This window comes from Alosa alosa, chromosome 3, assembly GCF_017589495.1.
Source record: "Alosa alosa isolate M-15738 ecotype Scorff River chromosome 3, AALO_Geno_1.1, whole genome shotgun sequence".
Taxonomy (NCBI): domain Eukaryota; kingdom Metazoa; phylum Chordata; class Actinopteri; order Clupeiformes; family Clupeidae; genus Alosa; species Alosa alosa.
This window is the reverse complement of record NC_063191.1, coordinates 10,387,016-10,399,515: the sequence shown is the minus strand read 5'-3', so window position 1 is coordinate 10,399,515 and position 12,500 is coordinate 10,387,016. Positions and strand designations below refer to the sequence as shown.

At 45.4% G+C, this 12,500-nt stretch overlaps 1 protein-coding gene across 1 annotated transcript in view; it reads right to left on the bottom strand.

Annotated features, from left to right (window-relative positions):
* Positions 1-7,007, bottom strand: part of col8a1a (collagen, type VIII, alpha 1a) — a 24,504-nt gene extending 17,497 nt beyond the window's left edge. The window contains exon 1 of the mRNA XM_048238217.1: positions 6,889-7,007. The gene's annotated coding sequence lies outside the window, so the exon portion shown is untranslated. The remainder of the gene's footprint in view (positions 1-6,888) is intronic.
* Positions 7,008-12,500: the final 5,493 nt, after the last annotated feature.

Sequence of the window (12,500 nt, the reverse complement as noted above, 5' to 3'; positions counted from 1 at the left end):
AATCATTGCCTATAGGCTATCTCTTTACCAGTTGCCACTTTTGTCGGTAATCTGGAAGCTATGCACATTTAGCAGCATTCTACCTGGCCGTTTCAGTCCCTCCTGGCCTCTTGTGAGTTTTACAGCCCTTAAGGTGGTGTGATGAGATTATGTGAGTTTTGTGGTGAGATTATGTGAGTTTTGCGGTGGGCTTTTGGGAGGTTGTTCTTTGCTTGTGTTCTGCTGTTTCCTGTTGATGTATGGCTCTCATTAGGCTGCTGATTTTCACACAGGCATGCTATGGGCAGCCGGGTCATCACCCGGGTCCTTGCACACTTTGAAGCATTCCGGCTAATTTCCCAAGAGCTGCAGTCAGGCCAGACCAGACATGTCCCCCCTGCTGCACAATGATGACCTATCATGACAGATGTCCCCAAGAGCGCACAAGGAAATAGACAGCTAGCAATTAGAATACAACTCAACACAACTCAACAATCAGTCAATAAAATTAAAACCTGCCATTAATAAGCCTGTGAGCGGCTATTAGATAGATGAAAGACTGCCCCTACAGCCAATAAAGAGCAGGGGGAATAGGGACAAATAGTTCAGTCTTTGTTTCATCAGACCAGATGACCAGATTTTACTTCTCATGGTCTGAGAGGTGCTTTTTGGGAAACTCCCAGCAAAAAAATGTCTTCCATCTGTCCACTCTACCATAAAGGCCTGATTGGTGGAGAGCTGCACTGATGTTTGTCCTTCTTTACGCTTCTCTCATCCTCTCAAAGGAACTCCAGATCTCATTCATAGTGACCATTGGGTTCTTGGTTACCTGTCTGATCAAGGCCCTTCATCCCGGATTACTCAGTTTGGCTGAGCGTCCCGATCTAGGAAGACTGCTGGTTGTTCCAATCTTTTCCATTCGAGAATGATTTGAGGCTACCGTGCATCTATCTAGTATTGTGTGTAGATTGATGAGAAAAAAATGAATTGAATTTTTAATTCAGAAACATAACAAAATGTGGAAAAAGTGAAGCACTGTGAATACTTTCTGTATGCATCTATGCAAATCGAGAGTTAACACACCATCCTCTAGCCAATAGAATTTGTGTGCGCATTAGAAGATTGTATTGGGTTTGGTGAACCCAGACAATCGTCGTTGTTGCGACCCTTTGTGCCCTCCTCAGCCTGTCCCATGTCAGTGCACAGGCGGGGTAGGACCTGGGCAGGTTAATTGGGTGCACCTGTAACCAGGTATATCAGTGGCTATCCTCTCTTTCCCATTAGACACTTCTCTTTTCATGCAGGCACCTACTCTTACACTTCTCTATGTCTCTCTTTATCTACTGCTTTAGTCTGTCCCCCTTATTTTATATCAGTCTATGTCTCTGTTTTCTTTATCTACTGCTTTAGTCTGTCCCCCTTATTTTATATCAGTCTATGTCTCTGTTTTCTTTATCTACTGCTTTAGTCTGTCTCCCTTACTCTATGACCGTCTATGAAGTCAAGGATGGGTCCTTCAAAGCCGCTTTTTCAAGGACGTTACATCATCGAATCTCGCCAAGCACTGTTCCAACGGTGCCTTAAAAAAAAAATCTGAGAATTTTCAAGGATGCATGCGTGTATCCTCTGCGTGTTTGGAACACCCACAATCCTATTCGCACATGATTTGTAATAATGCACACTGCAGCTTCTTGCACACTCCCTAGTCTGTTTCATTGTGTGTTTTCCGAATGCTAAGAAGAAGCCTTGCCTCGTCTTTGAAGGATTTGACTCGGCAGGGCTCGTTCTACCAAGCACAAATCATTGACTTTGAGAAACGGTCTCTATCTCTCTTATTCTATATCGCTCTATGTCTCTGTTCTCTTTATCTACTGCTTTAGTCTGTCTCACATAGCCTACTGACACCCTCATTGTATCACAGACACCATCGCTCCCACTCATTTCCCCCTAGATACTACTTTATTTGGTAACATTGTTTTGCTTTATCACTCATCAATTTGTTTAAAATCTAAACCTTGTTGTACGTGTCCCTCTTTATGTTGTGATCTGGGGAACAAGTCAGTCGCTACGCTGTTAGCAACTTTGAATTTGCTCTGCAGGTCTGTCTGGAAAGGAGCCCAGTGATGCCCGTTTCCCAACTGCCCACTATATGACTTTCAGAGCCATAGTCAGCACAATCAGAAATAAAAACATTTACATTCTGCATTGAGTTAGTTCTAGACATGTTTACACGTGTACAGTACAAATGCCGACACACAAACACACAGAAACATGCATGCAGACATACCCTCTGACATCAATATAAGGTTAGGGCCTTTAAGCGCCCAAGCAACCTATGAGATTGATGAGATGGAAGAACAGAAACTGACAGTAACAGATAGCCAATCAGAAGGCAGGACAGAAAGGTCCAGGAAGAGATAGCCAATGAGAAGGCAAGACAGAAAGCCCCAGCATGTTGAGCGTGCCCCCTCTGTGTGCATGCTGGCCTCTGACGCACCATAAACACACATGAATGTGAACCCTGACACTACGTGACCTGCACTGTGTGTGCACGAGGGGTAGGCCATGTACGGGTATGTGTGTGTGTGTGTGTGACAGAGAGAAAGAGATAGAGGAAAGTGTGTGTGTGTCTGTGTGAGAGAGAGAGAAATAGAGATAATGTGTGTGTGTGTGTGTCTGGGCTGAGGGGTACCATTTACTGGCATCTGTGGCAGAGCTTTGAGTGATCAGACGTCAGTTAATGTCTGATCATTCCCCTGGGGAATATATCATATCAAAACATGTTTACACACACACACACACACACATATTCGTTCTCTCTCTCTCTCATTCTCTCTCTCTCTCTCTCCCCCTTTCCTTCTCATTAATCATGTTTGGTTCTGTTTCCCAGGAGTTCTGGTTCCATGGGTAAGAACGACTCTGCATTCCTAATGACCCAGGAGAATTTCACTGTTAATTGTGTGAATATGTTTGTGTATGTGTAACGGTGTGACCATGAGAATACCACTGGGCTTGGGAATCAGGAGGACACACACACACAGCCAGACAGACACATACACACACACACACACACACACAGACACAGTTAGATGCAAATGCTATGAATGAACATGTGTTGACATATTCTCTCATGTTAACATACTTATAGCAGAATGTAGACGGTGATTTTTCATTTAACATAAGCTTCAGTCACACAGATAAAATCAGTAACACACACACACACACACACACACACACACACACACACACACTCTGAAGTCAACTCTCCATCCCCTTTGCACAGTGCTTCTAGAATAATCTTTGCTTTTCTAAGATGTCAAGGGACATCTGTGTTAGTCAAACACCTAAAACGGACATATGCTGTTAACAAATGATCCTGTGTGTGTGTGTGTGTGCCAGTCTACAAACACCTGGACTGAAACATCAGTTACCCCTCATACACTCCAATAAAATGAACAGCTCTCCAAATAATGACATTCCAGAACTACTGTACGCGCGCACACACACAAACACACACACACACAAAGAGACACAGAGAGGCACAGATGGTCTTAAATGATATTTACACTGTACTCTCACCATCTCTCAATTCAGTTCAATAAAGATCTCTTTCTCCACCTCTCTTTTTCCTCTCTCCTTCTCTTTCTCTCTCTCACTCTCCCTTTCTTTCTCACTCTCTCCCTATCTTTCTCTCTCCCTTTCTTTCTCACTCTCTCCCTCTCTTTCTCTCTCTCCCTCTCTCTATCTCAATCTTTCTCTCTCTCTCTTTTTCTCTTCCTCTGAGGTTGAGTAAAACTTTCTCTCTCTCTCTTTTCTCTTCCTCTGAGGTTGAGTAAAACACACAACAAACAACACAAGCGAGTCAGTCAACGAGAGACAGGTATGGCGAACCCAAATAATCCAAAAGTAGCCTTCTCTAAATGGAAGTATAGCCATTACTTTTCCCTCCAAGAAATTAAAGGAACAAATGTAATCGTGAAATGCACATTATGCCCTGGGCAAAAGTGCCTATCCACGTCGGTGTCAAGTAATACAAACTTAGACTACTCAAACATCTTTCAACATTGCATGCTTTCCACGAAATTAGTGGCCAAGACCACCGAAAGAGAAGGCGACAGTGCTACAAAACCTAAGCAGTTGAAGCTTGATTTTTATGGCCCCACCACACATTTTGTCTCAGACCAAACTAAACAAACTGGTAGCCAGGTATGGAGGATATGCTGCCATTATCTACTGTTGAGTCGGTCTCATTTAAGGACAGTTGCCAAAATACCGGTCAGAGGGAGATGGTCAGAGGATGGGTAGTAGCCCTACCGTGTAGAAAGATGTTTTCGAACTAGGCCTATAGACGGCCAACATACTTGAGGGGCAATAAATATCAAAAGTTCAAAACATCTATTGTGTTATTTGTATCGATACACTATATAAACATAATATCTACATACATAGCATTTGAATCGAGGCTAAAAAGGCCTAAAAGGACTACAACTCACTAATCCCATACCATTCTACCACACACTAATCCCATACCATTCTACCACACACTAATCCCATACCATACTACCACACTAATCCCATACATTCTACCACACACTAACCCATACCATACTACCACACACTAATCCCATACATTCTACCACACACTAATCCCATACATTCTACCACACACTAACCCCATACCATTCTACCACACACTAATCCCATACCATACTACCACACACTAACCCATACCATAAAACCACACTGTTTCCTAATCCCATCTTAACATTCTACCACACACACACCCACGCATACCATGCCACACACTTTTGCCCATGTCTTTGTGGAGCATTTTCATGCTTGAGTGTTAATTTGGGTGGGAAACTTCCAGTTTGCCCGCTACCCTTCTTCAGTCTGTGTGTCTTCCGCTCTCTCTCTCCCTCTCTCTCTTTCTCTCTCTCTCTCTCTCTCCCTCTCTCCCTCTCTCTCTCCCTCTCTCTCTCTCTCTCCCTCTCCTCTCTCCCCTCTCTCTCTCTCTCTCTCTCTCTCTCTCTCTCTCTCTCTCTCTTCTCTCTCTCTCTCTCTCCCTCTTTCCCTCTCTCTCTCCCTCTCTCTCTCTCTCTCTCTCCCTCTCTCTCTCTCTCTCCCTCTCTCTCTGTGTTTGTGTGTGCGTGTGTGCATGTGTGTGTGGGTGTGTGTGTGTGCGTGTGTGTGTGTGTGTGTGTGTGTGCGTGCGTGTGTGTGTGCGTGCATGCGTGCATGCGTCCATTCAAGCGTGTGTGTGTGTGTGTGTATGGGGGTTCAGGCACGCACTTTGCATTAACTTAAATTGGAATAAATCACATTGCTTTACTCACTACGCCATATCTGTTACAGTGACATATCCAGTAGTTCTGAATCATGAAATGACCAGCAACAAGAATGACAGAGTGGCACTCCATGGGGCAGATCAGCCTCCCCACACAAGCTTGTGTCTGAGTGGCACTCCATGGGGCAGATCAGTCTCCCCACACAAGCTTGTGTCTGAATGGCACTCCATGGGGCAGATCAGTCTCCCCACACAAGCTTGTGTCTGAGTGGATTCTCTCTCAGGAGCCAGGGGAACTCCATCAGTGAGCTCCTGGGGAAGAGGAAGAAGAGGAAGGAGATTCCTCCACGTTGACGTTGACCTTTTTCTCTCCATACAGACTCAGTGCAGACGTGGGGACTGGGATTCGGGCCAGGTCTGGCTGGGCTCCGGGACAGGTCTGGCACAGATCCAATCCAGATAGCAAATGCTATACATATACCTATGATGGACCTGACACATGATCAGAGGAACTGACACACACACACACACACACACACACACGGACATGGACATGTGCAAACACACACAGCCAGTCTGTCCAAAGTTGAGAGTGAGGTTTTCTCTCATTCTTGTCACGTCCACACTGATGTCTTCTCTCACTCAGATGCTAGAACTTCACTTCTATTAGCAAACACTCACACACACACACACACACACACACACTCATGCATGCACATGCGCACACACACATATGCACACTCTTCTAAACTACTGTAAACAGCTGCGTTTGGCATCCGCTCTTCTAAACTACTGTAAACAGTTGTTGTCCAAATAGGATGGTCTTTTCAGAGATGCTAACCACAGCATTATAACCTCAGAATCAGCACTACGTCAGTAGTGAACACACACCAGAAAACAGACACAAGATGAGAGAGTGTCACACACGCACACACACAAACACGGACACGCACGCACACACACACTTGAGATCAGACTCTGTCAAATAAGACCACAGATTCAAATACAATGGATGGGGAAAAGTCTCAGACATCACAGCCATGGCATACCCATTAAATATACACACACACACAGCCCAGCAGTGATTCACACACACACACACACACACACACACACACACACACAGCCCAGCGTTGGTCTGTACACACACACACACACACACACACAACCCAGCAGTGATCTGAACACACACACAGCCCAGAGGTGATCCATACACAAACATCCTTTAGCTGCAACCCAAGACCACACAACTGCACTAGATTAACTCACAAGGATACACAGATTATGCACAAACACACTCATGCCCACAGTACTCTCTCTCTCTCTCTCTCTCTCTCTCTCTCTCTCTCTTTTGGTTTCTCTATCTCTGTCTGTCTTTCCCACACTAAATGTACACAGCCATAGGCCTTCCCAAATACTGTGGCCAATCCACAGACATAGCCACATAGCATCTCAGCATTTTACACGTATCACAAGTTATCTGCACAGCTGATCCAACAGCACATACAGAGTTCCACAAGCAGCAGCAATGATGAGAAGGTTTGGTATCTGTGTGTGTGAGTGTGTGTGTGTGTGTGTGTGTGTGTGCAGGTATTTGTGTGCAGGGTTGTGATTTGGCTTACCTTCAGCTCTTTCTCTGATAGGCCTTGAATGGGATAATCTCTGGACACACAATAAGACACACACACTCACACAGATAGATGCACACACACACACACACACTCCTTGAGTAGAGGGGAACTGTACAGAGAGCAGTGGCTGGGTGCAAAGGCATCACTTATATCCACTCCAGGGAGGAGCCTCAAACCAGGGGAGGGGAAAGATGGACAGAGGGGGATAGAGAGGGAGAGAGAGAGAGTGTGTGTGTGTGTGTCTCAGAGACACAGTCATGGTTGAACAGGAGAGATGTCAAGGGTCAATCTTCATCTTCGTGGCCTGACCACATCCGTTCTGCCATGCCTCGAAACCCTGGTCTGTAGGTGGTGTGTGTGTATGTGTGTGTGTACTGGGTGTTCTCTTGGTGAACGTCAAGCCACCAAGAGTTTGGTGAGAGTTTCACAGCAGGATTTGGGGCAGACATGTGCGTGCGTGTGTGTGTGTGTGTCTGTGTGTGTGTGTGTGTGTGTGTGTGTGTGTGTGTGGGCTGAATCTGAATGGTGTGGAAAGATACTCTAGGTGATAATACCGTGGTGTGAAAGTCTGGTTCTCTGAGTCAGCTTATTAGACACACACACACTAACACACACACACAGACGTCCCAGTGCCTTCCTTTCCAAAAGTCTGGCGTTGTAGGGCTTTTCGCAGTGGTAGTCTATTCGATGCTACACCCCTTATAAAGGAGTTAACATCACAGAGATGTAAAGAAGCGAAAACAGACCCACACAAATTTGACTCATAATGAATAACTGTTAATGAATAACTTCACATCTGATGAGCAGTTATGAGCAATGAATATTTATGTCCAATTCATGATGCTCGTCTAAGATAACAGTGCTTTTGCACTTTTAATCAATGACAAATTGAGATAGTCCACTATTTCCAAGGAAAGGTCGGCTCAGAAGTCTAAAGTATTCAACAAAGTATTTGCACTTCAGCTAAAAGTAGAAATTAAGGAGACGTGACTGGTAAGTAGCTGATGCGTTTCATCTAAAGCAACACGGACACATAATGGCAGGCTCGGAAATCAACCCCAGACAGGCTCAGGGATCAAACCCAGGTGGGTTCAGGGATCAAGCCCAGGTGGGTTTGGAGATCATTTCAGGTGGGTTCAGGGATCAAACCCAGGCCAAGTGACTGTCACTACAAACACACTACTCTTCCATGATACACTCATCACACGTTTACACCATTCTAGCTGCCTACAGTAGCATAACCTCACACAACACACCCAGCCATACCCAGACACATCACTCAGACACATGTGCCCACATAAACATCACGTCATCATCATCACAGACACATGTTCCCACATAAACATCACGTCGTCATCATCACATACACACACACACACACACATCATGATCATCATCATCACATACCACATGTGTATCAACATTCCTATCAACCTTCTTAGTCACGTCAGTCAACAACAGGTATGTCAACACAAAACACAGCGCACACACACACACACACACACACACACACATAAAAAAATCACATATATAAACACACACATATACATACAAATATAGACATACATATAGTGTTGTAAGGGGTTGTGGTGCGTGTTCAAGTGGTCTGTCTTGTTTTTGCATATTTTTGTATCGACCTGCTCCTGTCCAGTTTAAACTGTTAACTTTTTGCTGTTGTTGTACAGATTCCCCTCGAGGGCACAGATATACACAAAGTTATATATGACATCACACACACACACACACACACACACACACACACACACACACACAGAGCAAACTCAATTAAGAGGGAGTCTGTTTGCTTCTCACACACTGAGGCTGTGGCATTTGTCTCAGCGCTTGGCGGAAGGAATGCACAGAACAAAGAAGGGAGAGAAAGAGGAGGAAGGGAAGGAGAGGAGGAAGAGAAGAAGAAGAGGACAAGAATGTTGAATATAGAATGTAGGAGGGTAATAAGCTCAGCCAGAAGAGAGAGAGACTGAGAGAGTGAAAGAGACAGAAAGACTGAAAGAGAAAGAGACAGAAAGACTGAAAGACTGAAAGAGAGAAAGACTGAAATGGTCAAAGACAACATAATTTGAGAAGTCGCATTCCATTAATTCCTTGAATTTTCCCTTGGGGATCAATAAAGTATCTATCTATCTATCTATCTATCTATCTATCTATCTATCATTAGTGGGAATATCCTGGTGCAACCCCACTCAGATCCCACACCGCTGGTAAACGCTCTGTGTTTGGAACACTTAGACCATTTAATTGTAGCAGTAAATGTTGGGCTGGGTCTGTCAGGTCTGAGTGACTGGTCCTCATCACAACTGGTCTGAGTGACTGGTCCTCATCGACTGGTCCTCATCGCTGGTCTGGGTGCTGGTTTAGGCTGGATCTGTCAGGTCTGAGTAGGGTGTTTGCAGTGTGTGCTTCTGGGACATTTCCTGCCCTGCTTCATGGTCTTCTGGGTTAACAGGCCGCCCAGGGGAAGCGTTTGAATGTCCAGAGACTGGCCTGGTGGGCGCTGGTGAGTTTGAGACTGGCCTGCTGGGTGTTATGAGCTGGTCTGGGCGCTGGTGTATTTGCAGGTGTCCAGTCGCCCCACTTCACCATCAGGTGGGCAAACGACTCTCACAGCAGGCAGGCTGACCATTATGTCCATTGCCATGGGGACTAGGGATGGCATCTCCTGTGGACTGGGCCGAGAGTCGGACTTTCCCAGGTTCACACATTCCGCCACTCCCCCTGAAATGCACCAGGAAGGAACTCCCAGCCCCTCGTCAACGCCACGTGACCATGGTTACCAGAGTGAGTGCGCAGCAACAGCAGGGGCGAGGCAGCAGATCGCCGTTCTCAAGACGACTAGATGTGCAAGCATCCCTGTGCCTCCCAGTCCATCCATGCACCTTTGGCCTCCAAGGTTTCAGATCCAAAAATGTGGTTATTCCAACAAACCAACATCAACTCAAGTGTAACTTGACCAAAAGAAGGGGGACGCTTGCGGCCAGTATGCAGTGGTGCAGGACACAATACGCAGGGCAGGACACAGTGAATTAGTGCAGGACACTATTATGAAAAATATCAATTCAGGTTGTGGAATGTATTTATTTTAATTATTAAGTAAAATAAATACATTATTGTGTGTGTCGTGTGTGTGTGTGCGTGTGTGTGTGTGTGTGTGTGTGTGTGTTTGGAGTTTACTAACTGTGGAGTTTACTAACTGCACTAATCGGAGACGTATGTTGCTCCTACCTCTGGACTACCCATAATCCTTTGCCTCAGTAAACATTCCAGAACATTCTAAGAATCGACGTCTGGGAAAATGACATCAGAGAACACACACACACACACACACACACACACACACACACTGACACGCACACACAAACATTCCTTCCTGCACAAACGAAGCAGTTCTGAACAGACTTCACACTGCACAAGAGACACTCAGAGAGGAAATGAAAAGGTTTTATGTGAAGTCTTCTTTAAGACGTGTTGCTATTTATTCCAGTGTGTTGGTGCTTGTAAGTGCCCTGGTTAAGCTGCTGTTTAACCTGGAGCAGAATGCCAGACTTACAAAGAACTAGCACTGAATAAAAGGGTGTGTTCATGTTGAAAAGGAAAAACTCTCTCTTCCTCTCTGTGTGTGTGTGTGTGTGTGTGTGTGTGTGTGTGTGTGTGTGTGTGTGTGTGTGTGTGTGTGTGTGTGTGTGTGTGGAAGGCTACAGAGACACCTTTATCACAGAACCATGGAAAAGGGCCGTAAGCCCCATTTGAAAAACACAGTGCACTGCTCTTTCTGTCTGTCTGTTTTGGGTCTCAGTTTCTTACACACACACACACACACTCACACACACACACACACACACACACACACACACATGTGCACCCTGCTACTCCTGTGTGTGTGTGTGTGTGTGTGTATGTGTGTGTGTGTGTGTGTGTGTGTGTGTGTGTGTGATGTAATCCTACTTTAGACCAGTAAGATGATTTAAGTGAGGTGATTCACTGCTTTGGTGCTGGTGTGACAGTTCTGGCGTTTTAGCGTGATCTGGGAAAGAAGTTCATAAAGACAGGGTTTATTACATATGAGCACATACAGTAGTCACACACACAAACACACACACACACCATTCTTGGACAAACTTACTTACACACCCAGTCACATGATCATGTGCACAACGCTTACTTCCCAGAACCCTCCAACCCTAACGTGACCTTTAGGACATATCTGTTCTATCGTTCTGTCACGTTCCATCATGGGGAATCAAGAACACCTCTCTGAGTGTACCTTAAGGAGACGCCTTTTCTGTCACGTTCCATCATGGGGAACGTGACCTCATGGGGAATCAATAACACCTCTCTGAGTGTAGGTTGGCTGAGCTGAACTGTCTCTCAGTGTGTATCAGGTCTCATTCAAATGTTATGTGACAATGTGTGTATGGAGCAGAGTGTGAGTGTATAGTTCATAGTGTAATAAAGTTTTTAGCCAGCAGCCAGACCAATGGATACCTTGTCTTAGCTGAATTATTGAAGCTAAACAGGTGTGGGCCTGGTTAGTACTTGGATGGGAGACCTCCTTGGAAAACTAGGTTGCTGCTGGAAGTGGTGTTGGTGGGTGGCCAGTAGGTGGCACTCTTCCCTCTGGCCAAAAAAGATCGATCCCAATGCCCCAGTGCCGTGACGGGGACACTGCACTGTAGGAGATGCCGTCCTTCGGATGAGACATTAAACCGAGGTCCTGACTCACTGTGGTCATCCCTTGGCACTTATTGCAAAGAGTACGGGGTTCCCCAGTGTCCTGGCTAAATTCCCAACCTGGGTCATTCAATCTGGCCCCCTAATCATCCCCCACTGTAATTGGCTCATTCACTCCCTCAGGCCCCGTTCACACGAAGGGAAGACGCAGATATTTCCCTGCGGTTTGGCCTCTCATTTACACGAAAACCCCGTTTTTATCACAGAAAACGATTATTTCAAAAACTCCGCCAAAGTGGAGATTTATGATAACGCCCGGTTATGTGTTGTCGTGTCAACTGGGAGAAACGGGGTTTTAGGTTCTCAAACGTCACATTCGCACCAGAAAATGCTTAACGTCATGTGAGTGCCCTATGTTTACAGTTTGTTTGGCTACTGATTATGGATGCTATTAAGGTGGTACACATTTTTTCGTTTGTGCAAGCGCTTTAGGCCTGTTTGCATTGGCAAATATCATTCAAAAAGAGAAATAGGAAGGGATTTGTTTCTGTTGTTGCTAATTTCTGGATTCTGATTGGCTAACGTGGGATTGAGCTTCTCCTTACACGGACCTGTTACTAGTGAGGTCCCCCCATCCATGTGACACGCTTTGAGTATCAAGAAAAGCGCTATATAAATGAGAGAGAGAGAGAGAGAAGCATGTGAGTGTGTGTGTGTGTGTGTGTTCAGTGATCGTATACATTATGTGTGTGTCAACCCAAACTGTGACCAACAAAGATTCAAACAGACGAAAATAATCTTGTGAAAATTAGTTTCCTAGAAAACAGAGACAGAGTGTTGGTGAAGCACACTGTGATACCAACCGTGCCCAACACTGAGCTGATACCAACCGTACCCAACACTGAGCTGATACC